At 37.8% G+C, this 19,983-nt stretch overlaps 1 long non-coding RNA gene across 3 annotated transcripts in view; it reads left to right on the plus strand.

The window, feature by feature from the left end:
* LOC123818120 overlaps window positions 1-19,983 on the plus strand; it is a 177,516-nt gene that overhangs the window by 88,687 nt on the left and 68,846 nt on the right. Inside the window, exon 4 of one of the 3 annotated variants that reach the window (XR_006785573.1) lies at window positions 16,937-17,016. The exons of the other annotated variants lie outside the window; for them this stretch is intronic. This is a non-coding gene — a long non-coding RNA (uncharacterized LOC123818120). The remainder of the gene's footprint in view (window positions 1-16,936; window positions 17,017-19,983) is intronic. 3 annotated transcript variants of the gene reach the window in all.

The raw sequence follows: 19,983 nt of genomic DNA on the forward strand, positions 1-19,983 counted from the left end.
ACTTTGGCATTCTATCCATCAAAAGAATAAATGCCCTCTCTGCTAAAGTTACTTCATTTTTTCAAAATGGAGAAGTCAATAGTACCTACTTCATTGGGTTGTTGGTGAATTAAAAGAGATGCTTATGTGTTCAGTATTTCGAATAGTACTTGACATACAGAGACTGTTCTAAAATGTCATTATTATTATTGTAATAATTATTACATAGGTTATTGAAATGGATATAGTGTACATTCTTTCAGTGAGATTTACTTTGAGGTATCAGGTGTTAGGAATGTTGTATAAAAGATTATTTTGGGCAGAATAGGACTCTCTGAACATGCCTAAGTGATACCGAGACCCTCCAGCCACATCCTGCAAGCATCCTGGACTAGTCATTGTCACATGATATTAGTTTGCCTCTCTAATAAAGCCAATGCTGAATTTTTACTCTATCTTCTTCTTTTTTAACTTTATGCTCCAAGCATGCATTCTTGTTTAGTCTAATGTCCCTTGTTAATTACCTTGTGTTAATCTGTGAAAAAAATGCCCACATTTTAATAGGCGACTTTGGCAACTAGAACAGGCATTTCCATGCTTCATTTGCATCATAGGGTCGATAGAAGCCTGAAGTCGTTTAGGTGTTCCCACTGCCATCAGACAGAGGCCAATCCATTCACCTCTAACAGATGAGACACTATCTGGAGATACCTCCAGAGAAGGGCACTGCACATTGCCCTTTGTAATTTATGTAAAATCTGAATACAAGATTTAGTTTCACTTAAATATTTTCAAGTCTTATTAGCTTTGCTACTTTTTTTTGCTTCAGTATATTGCTAAGACACAAAATAATTTCTCTAAGGAGTATCCTGTGTTTTATTTGTGTGTTTAAATGATGTCCTCAATATTTGTTTCTTAGTAGATATAGTTCATACTGTCTGTTAAACTCAAGAGACAGAAAACTCAATGCAAACCAGATAACTAGAGGTTTAATATAAATTAATAGAGAAGAGGAATGTTAGGGTGGCTTTGGGTGCTATTTAAGCCAAGGGTCAAACAAATCACCAGGATTCAGTTTCTTATGCCAGTTTGCCACTCTCCACCTGTTGGTGCCATTCTTCTCCAAGTGATCCCTTCACTTATATAAGATATTACAACACTTCTACGCTTTATTCTCAGTGTACAGTCCAGGGGGAAGAGAGAATTTTAGTAAAATGAATTTATATATTTAAGAACATCATTAAGTGTAGAATTATGGTAGGAAATTGGTAATAGAATGAGGGCCTTAGACAGAGGGCTGGGGTAAGAAATTTTGGAAATTTTTTTTTTGTAAGAACTAGTTGAGAAGCAGCCATGAAGGCATCCCAAGAAAGACTGTTCAGAGCAGAATAAGCAGCAGGTACAAATGTCCTGAGACCAAAAGGGGCTTGCCATATTCTAGGGCCAAAAGTGTCTGGTGTGGCTGTAACTGCGAATGAGGGCTTCAGAAGAAGATAAGGTCAGAAGATGGCAGAGTCACACTTTACAGATTTCTCTGACCATCACACACAGGAGTTTTGTTTGTAATAAAATAAAACCACTGGAATGTGTTTAACCAAGGACAACTTGATTTGAATTAGCTTTAAAAGCTAATTTTGGCAGCTCTGAGGAAGATGGACTATGGCAAGTATGTTAGCCTGGTGTCTCCCCTCCCCCAGGCTCCCAAAAAGCAGAGGTTAAGACAGGAATATGCACACAGTGCATATGGGAGGTGATCCTAGGGAGCCTGAGTGAGAGACCAAAAAAAAAAAAAAAAGAAATAGCCATATAGAAGCTACTGCAAGTTCCAGAAATAGTTATCTTATGTCTCACCATCTCTGATTAGGTTACTCACTCTTCTCTGCACCAATCACTTACTTAGGGAAATACTCTGATTAGATGTGACCTAAGTCACATCACTTGTGAGGCAGCAGCTATGCCTTTCCCAAATTGTGGGCACTAACAGTGGGGAGGGATGATGGCTCAGAGGGGAACTAAGGTGTAATCACTAGAAAGGTGATGGGTGGATAATGAATGGTATAAACAATAGGTCATTTTATAGTTCTTCTTCCTTGAAATCCATAGAAGATTGAATCAAGAAATGATAGCAAGATCTACATAAGACCTAGGTCTTGTATATTAGAATTTCTTTATTATTCTATGATATTGAATATGGGCTTTCATTTTTTATTGTACTTAAATAATATAGATGAATAAATACAGATGCACCATATTGATGGTGGGAAAATGTTTATAATATGAAACCAAGTGTTGAGAAGCTACTCATCTGGACTTGCTTAGGCAGCATTATTATAATAACTTTTGTGGAGCAATCTGTTACAGAACAGGGCATTTATTTAGAATTTGATGCATCTAGGAAAGACGACTTATCTCTTGAAGGAATCACTTTAAATATTTCGTATCTCTTGGTTAATTTGTATTTGAAAATAGCACAGAATAATCTTTGAGCTAATTTCAATTTCAGATTACTTTCAAAGAACCAATCTCTTAATCTGTAAAAAAATGGGAGCTTGGAGAACACGTGAAACATTTTGAGAAGGGAGAGCCTGATATCATCACGGAACATAAAAGAGTGACACATCTGTGTGTTTGTATTTGGGGCTGGCTAATAAGGTGAGGTTCAGGAGAGATGTGCCTATCTTTGCATGTGGCAGAGGGTCAGCAAACAGAGAAAGAACTCAAGCCAGGAAGTGTTTAAAAGGATCAGCTAAAAGATTTTTTAAAAAAGAAAAGGGAGAGACCCCATACTGTAAAAAATATTGTTGAAGGTATGTGGGAGCATTCCCAATAAAAGAAGAAAAGAAACAAGAAATAAGGACACCCATGCAGAGAGGAATAATGTTGCACACATAACTCAAAGGTCAGATGGCTGACCTACATCCACCTGGAGTGGTGAGAAGGAAGGAGAAGTATTTTGAACTTGGACCAATGACCAGAGGCTATCCTGCAGGGATGGCTCTATCCTGGGTGACTGGTCAATGTCATCTGCGGAGCCCTGATGTTCTAAAAATTAATTTCTTTATCCTGGTCTTATTTGCTACTTCCTTTTATTGTCACAGTTAAGTTTGACATGTTATTGTTGGAGGACATGCTCTCTTTCCTGGGTATCTAAGATTTCTCACTTACCTCCCCTCAATGACCCCATGGAATTTGATACTCCCAGGCTTGGAAGCTGTTTTTCATAAGACAGGTTGTCAAATAACAGAACGGTTTTGTTTTTAAATGTAATTTCCCCACTGTGGGGGCCTCTTCTCTAAGATCCATTTCTCTGGCCCCAGTCTTCAGTACAGTCTCCACATTAAAGCAAAAGCCTGGAGATAAGCTAGAGAAGCAATGAAGATAGGGACAAAACATAGTTAAGACTTTCATTGCAAAACAGAAGAAAAACCTAAATTGATTTTATATTTGTTGAGGTATAAAACACCAGTTGCTATGACAGGTTAGTCCTGAAGTCTCTGTACTTTAACAAAATAAAATATTTTTCTTGCTTATTTCAGGCCTGCTCTGGCTAGCATGTGAATGGGAGGGTTGGTGAGGAGTAAGCAGGAAGATATTCTGCTTTACATGAATATCTCCTATTAAGGAGCCAAGTTCCAGGCTTTTTGTACCTTTGTTTTCTGAGACTGCAGATGAGGAGCAAGAGACAGTAGTCAGGCTAGTCTTGAGTGTCCAAACCAGCCTCCGTAACATGAATGGCACCTTGGCAGGGGCACCTGGAAGGTAGAGCAGTATGTGGCCCCCTCTGCATTTCATGTAGTTTCTCCCAAAGGATATTTAAACTTCTCTTTTAAAAATTAAATTGATTGGGGTAGCATCTGTTAATAGCATTTCATAAGTTTTCGATGTACAATTTTATAATACATCATTTGCATTTTCCATTGTGTGCTCACCACTCAAAGTCTAGTCTCCTGTCACCATATATTTGACCCCTCTACCTTCTTCATTCTCCCCCCACTTTTTCCTTTGGTAACCAACCACCATATTTTTGTTCATGTCTATGAGTTTGTTTTGTTTGATTGTTCATTGTTTTCTGTTTTATATCTCACACTGGAGTGGAATCATGTTCCTAGTCCTTTTCCATCTGACTTATTTCACTTAGCATGATACTCTCATCTGTGTTGTTGAAAATGGCAATATTTCATTTTTTTATAGCTGAGTGGTATGCAATGGAATATATACAGTATTTGAACTTCTTACAAAGAGGCTTAGGGCTCCAAGAGAGCAGGAAGCCGGTTCACCTACCAATTGAATATGACCCAGTGACCCAGTCAACACTTAAAGACAGAAGAATTCCTCAGCTGAGCTCTGCCTGAGTTCTTGACCTAAACGATTGTGAGATGGCATTAATTGGGAAATTAAACACCTGGAATAAATTATGTATTACAGAAGTTAGATATTACAATACTGTGAGAGAAGCTGGTGAAGTAAAAACTCTGGAGTAGATGGTTAAAGGATGAGAGAAGGCTGCTATAACAAAATACCACAGACTGGGTAGCTTACAAAAATGCTAATTTATTTTTTATAGTTTTGGAGGCTGGAAGTCCAAGATGAAGGCAGCAGCATAATTGTACTCTTGTAAGAGACCTCTTCCTGATTCATAGGTGGTAGAAGGGGTGAGAGAGCTTCCTGGGGTCCCTTTCATGTGGGCACTATTCTCGTGATGAGGGCTCCAGTCTTATGACCTAATCACCTCCCAAAGGCCCCTCCTCCTAATATCATTAAATTTGGGGGTTAGGATTTCAACATATGAATTCTGGGGGACACAGGCATTCAGAATATAGCACTAAGCAAGGTTCTTGCTTCTGCAGCTGGAATAGGTTGTGATCACTTTGTGTCCCCAGGACAGGCAGTGGGAAGGAAAAGATAAATGGAAATCAGGGACATACTGGTACCTGCAGGGACAAATGGAATCCATGAGGACAAACCAGATCTCACATTAGTCTCTCCCTACAACCAACCATGATGGTAGAAGGATACGGCGCCCTTGGATGCAGAGCTGTACAAGCAAAGTGAGTTGATTTGTCTTGGATGTTTGAATGAGCCAGAAATATAAGTACAAATGAAAACTAGGACCCCTGGCTCTGAGTCCACCTCCTTCTCCTATACCAAGTTAAGAAAATACTGAATTCATTCATCTCATTCTGTGCCTTATTTCATAAATCCTTCAGAAGCTCAGAATGATTTAAATGGCCTCTTTTTCTCCTTAGAGGAAGGTTTATTACATTAGCTATTTACTTCCTAGCAGGACTGAAAGTTGCATCATTAGCAGATATCACCCTTTTCATTTCTCCTCAGGGGACTTGATGGGTTGGAACTTAAGCATGAGTATTCAGTGGAGATTATACCCTGTGATTCGGGTTAAATGTGACATAATTCCACAAGTATCCAGCCTCATCACACCAAAGCAGCATTATCACAGACAGGTGTTTTTCTTAGCTTTCTAGGATATAGTGTCACCTTTGAATCTTGACACTTCACAATTCTTTTGAGGGCAAGCTTTAGCTTTTCTCTCTTGCTGTTTTCATGTCTAATGAATGTGTTTTTCCTGAGAGGCTTTGATGTCAGGTTATTTCTCACCCAGAGCTACACTTTAATATGTTGTCTGTGGAGTGCAACTACTAGAGCTTTACAGTGCCATTAAATTAGGTAGGCATGGGAGCTGCTACCGCAAAGGAAGGCTGAAATCTTTTCATTTTCCTATTAAAGGGCCCCCACTGGGAAGGAAAATGGGTTGTTTTTAATTTTTATTTGGTCCATGGTCTTACTGGAGAAAGGAGAGAAGAAGGTTTCTATTTGCATTGTGTCATTATGGGATTTAAAATAATATACTGAACAAAAGTGATTACATTTAATTTCAGTCTTTGTGAGAGCTCAGCTACCAGGACCCAGTCTCTCTAAAGAGATTGAGTTCCATGGAGAACAAAAGAAATTACTGATTTCAAAATGGTGGGAAAATATCAACATCAAGAAAGACAACTCCCCAAATTATTCTTAAAGCTTTGGGAGAGGATTTTAACCCTGTTCTTAAGTTATTCCTAGTGCCAGTGGGATGACTGACATGGACTTCAGTTCTAGAGATTTCTGAGCTCCTACAGGTTAATGAGTACTAGGCTAATAGTTCTGTTGAGAATTCAATTTAAAGTTTTATGTCGGTAATATCCACTTCCATGGGAAAAATATTTTTTTATCTACACATGGGGTTTGGCTCTTGGGATTAAAACAAAGTCAACTATTGGGTAATTTCTTCTGAAATTTCTTTATCAAGCTGAAATAGCAGCAAAGTCCAGCATAGACTTATGATGATGATCATCATCATTAGCATTTTCATTTTTAGTTCAAAATAGTATAGTCTTTAAAGCAAATATAAACTGATCTGAGTCTATGATAAGAGCATAATAAATGCTAAGAGAAAGGCTACTTTGCATTAATAAATGCATTGCATTAGATTCAGTTAGTAGTCTCTTGACAATTGAGATGTTACCAGATGTCATTCTATTTGGATTTAGTGTTTGTGACCTTTAGAGACTAGCTAACACAGAAAAAAGAATGAAAGACATATCTCATTGTTCAGACAATGCACACCATAAGACACGTTACAAAAGCTATTGGTTTCATGACATAAATCTTTTTTGCCTCAGAAAGGCTGGAAAAATATTAGTGATTCATGGGCACAAACTTTATCTACTATTTCCCTGAGTGCCACTGAGGGATGGTAGGAGATAGAAACCTTATTACCAGGAGCATTGTTCTTCTATTGGAAACCAAAAAGGATGTAGAGGATTCAAGTGTTGCATATTACCATGCATTTGCTTGTTATCAAGGTGACTAAAAGTCTTTGTGAACAATTGTTTGAAAAGAAGCCTTTAAGCATTATTAAATTTCTCTTGGACTGCTATATACACTGAAGCACTAGAATGATTCTTTGATGACTAGTTGTCTGTTATGTCAAGACAAACTGAAACAATTTTTATGGGCAACTCTTTATGGGAACCCATTTTTTCAAGTATCTCTTCAAGTAATGTGTGTGTTAGATAAAATGGGTTTAAGAATCTAGTATAAAGGGCCCATGGACAAAACCAATGGGGGATAGGATTGAGGGTAGGAGGTGGGGTTGGCTAGGGCTGGGTAAAGTGGTGGGGGGAAAATGGGGACAACTGTAGTTGAACAACAATTAAAAAATACTACTACAATTGCATATTGATGTATATAATATGAGCCCTTTCATACTCAAAAATTGATTTTTGTTTTACATTTAATTTTAAAGTTTATAACAGTTTACTGGTATAGGTAATAAAAGCACTACTTGGATAAAAGTTTAAAAAAACAATCTAGTGAGGAACAAAATAGGCAGAAGTGTATCATGTACTCTCCTTTTTGTTATTGGGATTTGTCATGATTTTCTGGAGAGGAGTTTTAAAATACAAAAAGTAGGTAGAAAGGAACAACCTCTTTGGTGTCTGATAGTGCCCTTGTTTATGACATGGACTGCAGCATCCAGACTGAGGTTTTGTTTCTGATAATGTTCTATGGTCCCATTCCCTAGTACCATGGTGGAACATTATTATTATTATTATTATTATTATTATTATTATTATTATTATGTCCAATTATCCCTGGGGTGCAATAGCAAGAATCTCTGGCAGAGACCAAACTTGAAGCATGAACACTCCAACATCTCATTCAACGCTGGAGACAGCATCGTCAGAGATTCGAAACCACAGGAAGTTCCTTGGAAAGTGATTTCTTGGTGTTCACAGCACCACTAGAAGCCCTTACACCTGCCATTAATAGGAGTCCCCAGCCCAGTTTTGCAGATCGTAACCTTCTTTCCCAAGGCTTTTCCAAATGAGAAGCTCATAAAGTAACACTCAAACACTGGCACCAATTCCAGAATGCACCCAGGACCTCAAGAGCACATATCATGCTGGCAAACAACATTTGACATATAAATCAAACAGTACATTCATTATCTCCATGAACCTTGAAACTAGCACTGGAAATTAAGTTGAGTTTCAGGCTGCCTTTGTTCCGCTTTGAGGAAAACAACAAGGAATTGGAAATATTTTCATGAACATCAATAATTCTGTGGTTTGGGAATTTAACCCCTATTGAGACTTGTGATCTATATGTCTTAGAAACTGTAATGACGATGAAAACAAAAGAGAACTTTTCCCCCCAGTACTATTCACAATTGAACAGATGAATCATATCAAGAGAGCTAAGATCATGAAGGACATTTTCTTATATACCCATGTTTATGGCCCAGAAGGGATATTCTAGTCCAGGTTCAGTGTCTGTCCCTCAAGGGCTGACATTCAGGACAGCTCATAGTAGGTACAAAATGGGACATGCTATAAAACAGGTGCATTTGCCATTTTCTTCTTCCATTTCTTTGAATATTATTAAGCTGTTCTAAACCCATAGCTATTATATTTTTGTGACAGCAAAGTATAGTAAAATAGTAATTTATGGTTGCTTTTCCAGAGTTTTCCAGGCAAGTAGACAGCCCCTTTGGCTATATGAAAACAGAAGCCATCTAAAGTCAGAGGTTGTTTCTATTTTTTTGTAATGTCCCAAGTTCTTTTAAGGAATGATGCTAGTGTTTCAAAGGGCAGGGGGAGAATATGGACCTCTCAGGAGACAACCAGTGCAAACCTCCTGGAGGTTTGCTGCAGCCTGGCAAATGCTGTTTGCAAAACCCTCGGGGAAGAAGGAGCTGCGATAATGACGACAGTGGAACTCAGAATTGGATTTGAATGTATTTAAAGATAATACATTTGATATTTTATACACACAAGAGTTTTCAGGGTGAGATTCATACCCTCACCTGTTTTATTCTTCTAGCAATTATGTGGCACCTGGCATCATAGTTTGCACAAGTCATTTTACTAGACTGTAAGCTGCAAGGGTGGACTAATTAATAACCCACCATCTCTCAGGTTCAAATGCACCTTTGGTGTTCTTTGGTGCAGTGCTGGCACTGAGACAGTACACTCACATCTCTGCTTTGCCCTACTATCTCTCTGTTAGGCACTGCCAGTAGGGAAACTAGAGGCAGATGGAAGGATGGACGAGGAAGAAGGAATACTTACCTTCCTGTTTGCTTCGTGTTCTTGTAACTGTCACTCTCAGAATCCTTCTGCATCTCATCTGTGGCAGGTTATTTTAGTAGAAGCACTTTATTTGGTTTAAGTTTGTGGTGTTTGAAATCATCACCGACGACCTTGGGCCCATTCAGATCCCCAGCACTGGCCAGTCAGGCTTCCAGCCCCAGTCAGCCCTTCCCTGGGTGTAGCCGCCAGCCCCTGCTGGCTGACACTGCCTCAGAGATCTAAGTGGCAAATCCATGGGTGCCCAACCCCCAAATTTTAAGTTTTAAAAAGTCGGAACTTTTCCTCTGATCCCTTATTGTAGGAGCAGAGGAAAATACACCTGTGGTCCCCAAGCAACTCTTTTATTGTGCCTCTTCAGTTCTTCAATAGGTAGTTAACTCATCTGTGCATTCTGCATATGATATTTCCTCTGTTAAAATAACTGGTGTGTTTTCTGTCTCCTGACAGGACCCTGACAGACACAAGGGATTTTTTTTTGCAAATGCCACTTTTGGCTTGAATGCCTAAAATGGTGTCTCACATTCAATATATGTTCAGTAATGTGTGGAGGATACTGGGCCAGTGGTATCCATCGCAGCTGCAGATGCTCATCAAAACACAAGAAAAACATACACATGGACAACTGAGTCCTGTGGGGAAATAGGTACGAAACGGCCACTCTCTCTAGTGGAGAGCACACCGTTCTCCTGCCCGAGCAGGTTTTTATTGGGTTTGTTTACACAGGAATTCAGGTAAAGCTCATTAATTATTGCCAGAAAGTAAGGATCAAACAACAGATAACAAAGAAGTCTGAGGGCCTATTTTGAGTCAGGGTCAGATAGCTAAAGAGCTGTAAAACTTTGAAGAACAAACTTACTTCTTGCTTGGACCCTTATCATTTCATTGAGAGCATTCTAAACAAAGTAGGTTTCACAGGATTTTACATATTCTTTCTTAGGCCTGATTGCTCGGGGAACCCGCTTTTTCTAGCACAGAGCTACACCACCCTCCGTCAGTGTTTCAGGCTTAGGTGGAACAAGGGAAGTAAGGCAGCCAAGAGATTAGGAGATTTTCTCGCAGACAATGAGGACTCAGGTTTTGTCAAAGTTGAGACGCGGGGGTCCATCACCCCATTTTGCTGTAGCCCCCAAAGTCCTTCCTTGGAGACCTCCCATGTGATCGTGCCTGTCTTAGGTCGTTCCCCCCTTGGGGAATCTTACCCATCATTGGCTAACCAACCAAGCATTGGGGGCCAGTTATGGATGAAGTAAAAGGAGCAGAAGCTGCATTCCTACCAGGGAGATAAGCTTTTGTTTCCTTGCTGGCTTAGGGTCCTAGGTCATTCCCTCAGCCTTAGCCTTGGCGGGGATTACAGCTTCAGATACCAGGCAGAGCGGTTCCCAACAGTAATGTGCCTTGATTAGATTTAATTTGCTGCTGTACTATAGCAGATGATTGTCTTTAAAGCATGGTGGTAAAGACCAGGAGCTTTGGCATTCGACAGGGATGGGTTCAAATCTCAATTCTGCCACTTAGTAGCTATATTATTTTAAGCAAATTATTTAATCCTTCTAAACTTTAATTTCTTCATCTGTGAAATGGATATAATAAAGTGTCCATCTCATGATGCTTTATGAACATCAAGTGAGCCATAGTATGTGAAACTCTGGGCAACCAGTTAGTATTCAATCAAAGGTAGTTATTATTATTTATACAAAAGATGAAATTCAGAAGAAGAAAGGAATTGAGTTTGCAAAGTATATAGCCTTGGAAGAAGGTGAAAGAAATGGGAAAAGGTTAGGAAAATAAAAGAGAGCTGAGTGTGTGTTGGGGGTGGAGAATAGATGGGAATATAGAGAAGAAAGTGAGTAAATGGGTAACTGTGCCTAAATATTTTGTGATAAAATATATAATCTCACAATAAAGGGTCAATAATTATTTCTTCTTGTGCTTAGTCCACTTACAAAATCATGACAAGTCACAATGATTACTTAGTTTAAGGAAACTAAATTTATGAATATCAAAAAGTTCTTCATATTTAACTACTTATGTTTGAAACCTTCTAAAGGAGATTACATATTTCATTACCTACTTCACTCTTTCCACTGACATATACCTTCATAGAGAAATGTTCCCTCATACCTTGATAACATATCAAATATTTATTATTCTCTCTTCCCAAAACTGCTCCCTTCTTTTTTTAATACTTAATTTAGAAATCTATGGCCTTAAACATGGATATTGTAACAATTTGTCACATCCTGAAATTGTACTGTAAAAGCATAAAATTCTCATTTGCTCAAGCTGAGATTTCCATCTTGATTATGTAGAATGACAAGCTGTAATCTGGGTACAAGTTCATGAACCAATAATTGGGCTCATGTCATATGATCCTTCTCCTGGTAGGTTTTCTAGTATTTGTATGTTATGCTGGAAGCCAGGATTAAATTAGTCAATGTTCATGCAAAGCACGCTGGTGAATTTTTCACCAGGAGGTCTTCACAGGAGGTCTCATATAGACCAGACCACCCAGTACATGTTGTCATTGACAAATAATTCAGTAGAGATGACATTAAGTTGAACTGACCTATAACAATTGCTCATGTACACCATTGAGGCTGGTCACAATGAATGTTGTATGGATTCATTTGTCCTACACTGAGTGGTTCCAAGTCACTGATTTATGAGGACAAGGTCAATGATGAGAGCAGACACAAAACACTGTAAAATAAAGCCCAACTTGTATTTACTTGTTGCAGCATACATGGATCCATGGATACATGGTAGTTATTAAAATGTATGTATGTGTGCACCACACATATGTTTTTCTTCACTTTTTCTGTTAGTTTACAAATTTTCAAGGTCTCCTTTCTCCCAGTGTGCACATCAACCTTTTCTCTCTGTTGTAATCTGTTGTCCCCAACTAGAGAAGAAAGAAAAATGTGCTCTGACTGCTATGGGTGTGAATCCTATGAAAATAAAATTTAAAATGGCCAGTATTCTAGTCCTAGTGTCTATATAAGGAAGAGAAGCACCTAAATGGTGTGTGTGTGTGTGTGTGTGTGTGTGTGTGTGTGTGTGTGTGTAAAAGAAGGAGAGAGACAGAGAGAGAGAGAGGTAAGAGCAAGGGAAGAGAAATTATGATCAACCCAAATAAATGTTAGAGGTACCAGGGTAGGCAGCTAGAGATGGGTACTAGGATGCATAGAATAAGTACAGATTTAAGAGTCAGTAGATTAGAAACAGTGAATAGAAGGCAGCTTAGTTAAATATAAGTGACAGTGTCAATGATTTGACTGGTCATTTATGCACAAAGGATAAGTTTGTGTTAATGAACATGAACAACTTAAAGGACAGGGCAGAGCAGGATGTAATTGCCAGCTTGCTTGTTCTTAGAAAATCCCCAAATTTTCTTTTCTTACAGTTTTCTGCTTACAGTTGGCAAGGGATTAGAAATCCAGGTAATAAAATGGTTAGAGTGTTTGTCACATTAAAAATGCAACAGCTGTGATTGAGATTACATATGTAGAAAGTGCATGGCAATTAATCCTCTTCTACTGTGATATGTATAATGGGTTATCAGAGGTCATTATTTGATGTTCTTTCAGTAAAGATTTTCAGGTATGTGACTGTCATATATAGACATAATGAATTACTGTTTTATTATTAAAGATGTTTGTTAAATAAGCCTGAGTTAATAGTGTGAAGAATCATGATGCTTTCCCAACACAAGTAAAGTATAATGGCACAATTACTTAGAAATTTCACATTTGAGAAGTTGTTGTAATGGTAATGAGGCATTTCATTGGGAAGAATGTTTATAACCATGTGAAGAAAAAAGTACATTTCAAATAGTAGCCTTTTAAAGAATTTTATTCATAAACTATAGAAAACAAGGAGCTAAATATTTAATTAGAATTAAATAAAAGTATTATAAATATACTGGAAAACTCTTCACTGAGCAAGAGCTAGAATTCAACATGTCAGTTCAAAAAATCAAAGGGTAAAAAACTGCACTTACATGAAAATTATTAGGAACACATTTCAAAATAAGAAATTTGGTCCTTGCTCTGAATATTCCCCCAGAATTCCCTTCTAATTCCCTCTGGTCTTATCAAAATCTACACTTAGTATATATTTTATTCATTTATTAGCAAATTCAAAAGACATTACTGAGGCATATACAACATGCCAGAACTATTCTAGCCACACGTGATTGAGCAGTGAGCAAGATAGACATGGCCTCTGTCCTCTTGGAGCTTACATTCTAGTGGAAGAGACAGAAAATAACCTAGTAATCCAATGAATATATAATATGCTTTCAAAAGGAGATCTTAAGAAAAATAAAGTAGGAAAAAGAAATGGAGTAGGAATATACAGGTGTTGGTATGTGATATATTAGATACAGTGGTGAGCTAAGACCTCCTTGAGGAGGTGAAATTTGACTGGCATCTTGAATGCAGAGAGGAAGTAAACATTGAAGCAATCCCAGCTTCCCAGGTAGAGACAATCCAGTTAAAAGACCTTAGGCAAAGACAGAGTGAGGGAAGGGGAAATGGTAGGAGATAGGGTTGGAGAGATGTATCTGTTATATAATATTACACACACTTCATGTCCTGACACAGCAAATGTTTCTTTGGTCACAATTCTGCAGTTTGGGCTGGGCTCAGTTGAATGGTTCTTCTGCTAACCAGTCTAGGCTACTGTCATCTGGGGCTGATGGTATGAGACAGTTTCACTCACACAGTCTGTGCTTGGTACTGGTCCTTGGCTCTGTCCCTAGTCAAAATTTCTTTAGAAGGTAGTGGCAGTATTCCAAGAACAGAAGCCCCAATTTCCAAATGCTTAACGAGCCTCTGCATCATGTTGGCTGATGTTCCAAAAACCAAAGCAAACCACATGGTCAGACATAGTATCAAGGTGGAGGGTAAAATTCAGGGGTTAGGATACTAAGAGGCATAATTCTTTGGAGCTATAAATGTGAAAATATACCACAGAATGCATGAAGAGTTTGGTGACTTTGTTCCTTCTTATATCTTGACTCTTCTATTCCTTTTTCTTCATTCTTTATACTTGAGACTGCTTTATGGTTTTCCCAAGAGTTTAAACAAAGTCCTTGCCATCCTTGAGAAATTAAAAATGCTCCCAAACCTTTTCACACAATGCTATGTACACACAAAAAATGATAATATTTCAATGGACTACTGGAGTAATTAGATGAAATGCTTCTCATTAAAGGTGGCCCTTTCTGGTCTCTGGGGAAGCAATAATAGCCTAGAGCTCATGTGTGGCACACTACTTTACTCTTACATGCTACTTAGGAAGTTCCGACTTAAAGGATTTGAACCCAAAGTCTCCTTCTAATACCATACTCCAGTCCCACCATTTTAGATAGTAATAATAGCTAATATTTATTTAGATGACACTTGATTCCTATGCAATATTCATTATCTTCTCTCCTGCTTATAAGAACACCAATTTTGTTTAGGGCAGCAATGTGCTGTTACTAAGTGATGAATCTCAATAGCTCGAACCCAGTCATAGGGATTGTTTCCTTTATTTTCTCAGGCTTTGTTTTACTAGGAATATCTTCTGTTAATTATCTAGCTAAGGAAGAAATAAGGGAAGCCTGCTAGATGGGTGTCTCTTAGTGGAAAACTTGGACTTTCCTAATTAAAGATACCAATAGTGTTTGACATTCTTTCCCTTTCATTTGTTATCTTAGATGTGACCATTATGCTTGATGGCATGACAGCCATCTTGATAGAAAGAGGGGAAGACTGAGAGATCACCAGAGATGCTGGCCTTCAAATCTATATTAGTTTCTTAGGTCTGCACAGAAAATTACCACAAACTGGGTAGCTTGCAACAACAGAAACTTATTCTCTCATGATTCTGAAAGGCATGACCCATGTTTCTGATGAAAGTTTTACAAGGTATTTTTCTTGCCTCTTCAGCTTGTGGTGACTCCAGGCAATCTTTGGTATTCCTTTGCGTGTAGATGCATCACCCCAACCTCAGTCTCCATCTTCACATCACCATTGGCGCTTGACTCACTAGCCTTCCATTGTGCTAGGTGTTGTGGAAGCATGGATTTATATAGAGGTGCCATTAGATCAAAGGAGCTGAAATCCTGAGCTAAGTAACACCTGAGAAATATCTCCTCAGAAACTTTTCTGCAGAGAACTTGTCCACAAAGAATTCAGCATGAAGGGGCTACTAGAAAAGTTGGAGATTGTTTGTTACCATTGGAAACCTAACCTGTCTTTTTTTTTTTTGCTGGCTTAAATTTTTTAAAATATATTTTATTGATTATGTTATTACACTTGTCCCATTACCCCCCTTCACTCCCCTCCACCTTGTACACCCTCTCCCACTCACATTCCCCCCTTTAGTTCATGTCCATGGGTCTTACATGTAAGTTCTTTGGCTTCTACATTTCCTATACTATTCTTACCCTCCCCCTGTCTATTTTCTACCTACAATCTATGCTACTTATTCTCTGTACCTTTTCCCCCTCTCTCCTCCTCCCACTCCCCTGTTGCTAACCCTCCATGTGATCTCCATTTCTGTGGTTCTGTCTTGACTCATACACTACCTTTGATGGGTAAAGGATGGGGTGCAACTCTAAATAGTTATGTGTTAATATTCTTCACACATGCATCTTCTCATATAATCCTTAAAGCAACCCTATAGGTAAGTACTACTTTTATATCTGTTTTATATGAGAAAAAAATTAGAAAGTGTTTCTTTCTCTTGCTTTGTAAGAACACTCAGGACATTAATAATTTTTATAAATTCTAGTTGGCTGTTCTGATAACCTTAGACAAGGTTACAATATCTCAGAGAAGAGAAGTTGCACAAAGGCACACAGATACTAAGGTGGCAGATCTGGGGCTTAGACTCAGGGCAGAGGCCACACCCTTGGGATTCACAGGCCATTGCCTCCAACAGGACTCAGTCACTCACCAGGTGAGGCACTGAACTCTTTCTTCATTGATGTCAGAATCCTCCTATATCTGATTAGTACCAGTTGTGTTCATGGTCTCATCCCAAATAGTATGCCAAATTTAACCATAGGAGAGGTGCGTTTCTTGGTTTTGTCAAACTTTTGTTTTCTGTTGGTTACAATGATGTGACAAAACTGATGAAATGGGCAATTGGCCTATAGTTACCAACATTGCATCATACACTTTAAAAATTGGTAAAAGAATAGATGGCATGCTAAATGATTTTATACAATAAAACACAAAAACAAACTTGAGAAATTGGCTTTCTCACAAAATATATGCAGATATGCAAATACATGCATACATATTGCCATAGTATAATGCTCTGTGAAGTACTGAATAGACACAATATTTATTCTACTGATTTATAATGTACATTATTTTTATTTCCAAACTGGACATTGAATGGCCCAATTCATGGATTAAATGCATTCCAGTGACATACAAATAACTAATCTATGGAAGGCATAGTTAAGCAAATCTAGGTAAAATGAGATTAGTTCATGATGAGTCAGGTACATTGAAATGACCCATCTCACTTCAGTCTCCTTCTTAGCTGATTGGTTGAGTAGGAATTTTCATTTGTTCTAACTACTCCAGCGATCCTCTCTGCTGCCCCTGGTCTCCCTACCTTTCACAGTCCAAATTTCCCTCCAGACTACTCCAGCTCATACAGTTAGCATACTTCACAAAGCTTTATGAAACATCAAGTTTTTGTCCCAGAAATAGAAGTCTAGTTACATTCATTGTGAATGATTCCCTTCAGCTGGGTGGAATTGAAACTTTTCCATTTTCATCTGTTCAAATAACTACCAGGTCACACAAAGGCTACAAAGAAATCAATGGAAATACTTGCTGCTCAGCACTTCAGTGGCTCTAGACACTACAGTCAGAAAGTGAGTATGGTGTATTTTCCTGATATAAGCTACCTATTTTTAAATTTTTCCTATGCCTTCCATATTTAAGAAGCTTTGATTTGAAAAAAACATATGCAATTTGCATGTATATATTAAAAGTCTACTCCAAATATTTTCATTGAATATTTTACCTTTACCAAAGTGTGTAAGTTTCAGATACAGATAAAAAGGCCTATTGTCTATGACCTCTGGCCTCTAGGTTTGCTATTACATTTGATAAAAATTACAGCAGTTGAATCTGTAGCCGTCAGCAGATTTGATTGGCCTTCCTGATAAAGTAAGCCTTTTGTCAGTTTGAATTATACTTTAAAGGTTATCAGGACAACCAACTAGAATTTATAAAAATTATTAATGTCCTGAGTGTTCTTACAAAGCAAGAGAAAGACACACTTTCTAAATTCCTTGGTGCTTTTACTTTAACACAGGCTCCTTAAGTTCTACTTAAAATATAAAGCATTAACTGATATTTGAAGGTACCTAGTTAAATGCTTACTGGCTTAGAGATGGTGAGCATGAAATAAAAAGTCAGCCAAAAGCAGCAACAGTAACTACCAACTACAAAGAGGAATTCAAGTGATTTCTCCTTATAGCCCTACACCAACATTTTTCTAACTGTGCCTGTCCACAGAGTATGAATTCAGCTTCATTCCTTTGTTGAATGAAGTGAGTCAGGGTTTTGGTAACAACAGCCTCTAAAGAGGCAAAAGGTTCCAAGTTCACATAATGCCATGTCTTTGCTTTGCCTATGCCAGCACTGGAAAGATCTAAAGCTAGGTACGGGTGTGATACATTTTGGTCCTAAAATCCTGGTGAAAATTACATGCACTTTACAGCAAAAACTATATACTTATCTCATCAATAGATTATAAAATTACTGTTCTTTATATATTTGAACGTCTTAAAGCTCCCAAAGAGCCTAGTTTATAAGAAAGACAATACACTATGGGACATTTTCTATTAATAGAAATAAAATGATTCTTTATATAATATAGACAAGGGCCGATAATAGGGATCTTTTTTCAAATTCATACTTTGATATATGCTTTGGTAGTCTATTGCCGCATAAATCCTATCCCTAAACTTGGTGACTTAAAACAAAAACAAATAAAATAGGAGAAAATGTTTGCAAATTATACATTCAATAAGGGGATGATAGCCAAACCATGTATGGAACTCAAACAACTCTATAGCAGGCAAGGAAAAAAATCTGATTTAAAATGAGCAAAGAACCTGAATAGACATTTCTCAAAAGAAAACATGCAAATAGCCAAATATACATGAAAGGGTGCTCCCTAATTATCAGAGAAATGAAAATCAAAACTGTAATGAGATAGCGCTTGCCATATATTAGAATGGCTATTATCAAAGAGACAAAAGGTAAGAATTGTTGGTGAGGATGTGGAGAAAAGGAACCCTTGTACAGTACTAGTGGGAATGTAAATTGGTACTGACATTATAGAAAACTCTGCACATTTTTCAAAGTATTAAAAATAGAACTACCATATGACCCAGCAATACCACTGCTGGATATTTCTCCAAAGAAAATCAAAGTAGTATTTGGCAGAGTTATTTGCACTCCCATGTTTATTGCAGCATTACTCACAGTAGCCAAGATATGGAAACAACCTAAGTGTCCATTGATGGGCAAAATAAGTTATGTGTAAAAAGTATTATTAAACCACAAGAAAAAAGGAAATACTGTCATTTTAGGCAATATGGATGAACCTAGGGGCCATTACATTGAGTGAAATAAACCAAACACAGCAAGATTTATACTGTATAATCTCACTTATATGAGGAATCTAAAAAAAGTTAAATTCATCGGACTAGAAAGTCAGTTTTACCTCAATAAGCTGGAAAAAATAAAACAAAAACAATTATTTTTTCATTAATTTGTACTTTGGGCAGGATTAGGTGTGGGCAGTCTGTTCCTGTTCTGTGGGGTATTGGCAGGGTGGACCAAAGGAGGCTGCTAGATCCACTTCTAAGACAGCTTATTCGTAGGACACATAGTTGATGGCTGCCGGTGGATAGCCCAGCTGGGGCTGTTGGCTAGTGGCTTTGATTCGGTTTCACACGGACAAGTCTCTGCAGCTGTTGGGGCTTCCTCACAGCATGGGGGATTCCTCAGTGCATGGGGGGAGAGAGAAAGCAGAAACCACTAAATGCCAAGAATTCCCACCAGTTGTGACAACCCAGAAAGTCTTCATACAGTGCCAAATGTTCTCTGCAGTAAAATTATGCCCAGTTGAGAGCCACCTGGTTTTAATAAATTTATAAACTGAAAAAATATTTTTCCTTGTGGCAACTTTTCTTGTCTCAGTAGTGTTCCTCTGTCTGCACTTTCATAATTTAAGGTTACTTCATGAGCTACATTTGTCTTCCATTTAAATTAAAAATAGACTACTTTAATTTAAAATTTGAATTTATATTTCAAGACATAGAAATGAATGTTTGCTTATTTTAACGCATTTGACACCAGTGTTGTTTGTGGATACCCCCCCAAAGTGATTTTTTAATTAAAAATTTTAAGAAACAAATTCATAAAAAGAAAGTAAAAGCAAGACTTCATAGCCCGTAATCCTGGAAAGAACCTTCACTATAATCTATCATACACTCATATGATGATACAGCTAGAAGGGCTTTAGACAGTATATTGCCCAAACTTCCTTTTTTGCATTATTTTAAAGCTTTTATTATTTTTTCCTCACCATTTATCCCTCCATACCCTCTTCTACCTTGGCCCAAGTCCAACAGAGATCATTTGACTTGGTGATATCTTCAGACTTAATCACAGACTAAATCAAAATTAGAAGCCAAAATCTCCTAATTTTCAGCCCAGTTCTCTTTTCACTATCCCATGGACCTTTTGAAGGGTGCTCTCTCTTATTATCCTCCCAGTGCAGTATTTTCACATAAACATATACCACAGTAATCCTAGACAGG

This window comes from Phyllostomus hastatus, unplaced genomic scaffold (genome assembly GCF_019186645.2).
Source record: "Phyllostomus hastatus isolate PE091 unplaced genomic scaffold, TTU_PhHast_1.1 phas_contig_254, whole genome shotgun sequence".
Taxonomy (NCBI): domain Eukaryota; kingdom Metazoa; phylum Chordata; class Mammalia; order Chiroptera; family Phyllostomidae; genus Phyllostomus; species Phyllostomus hastatus.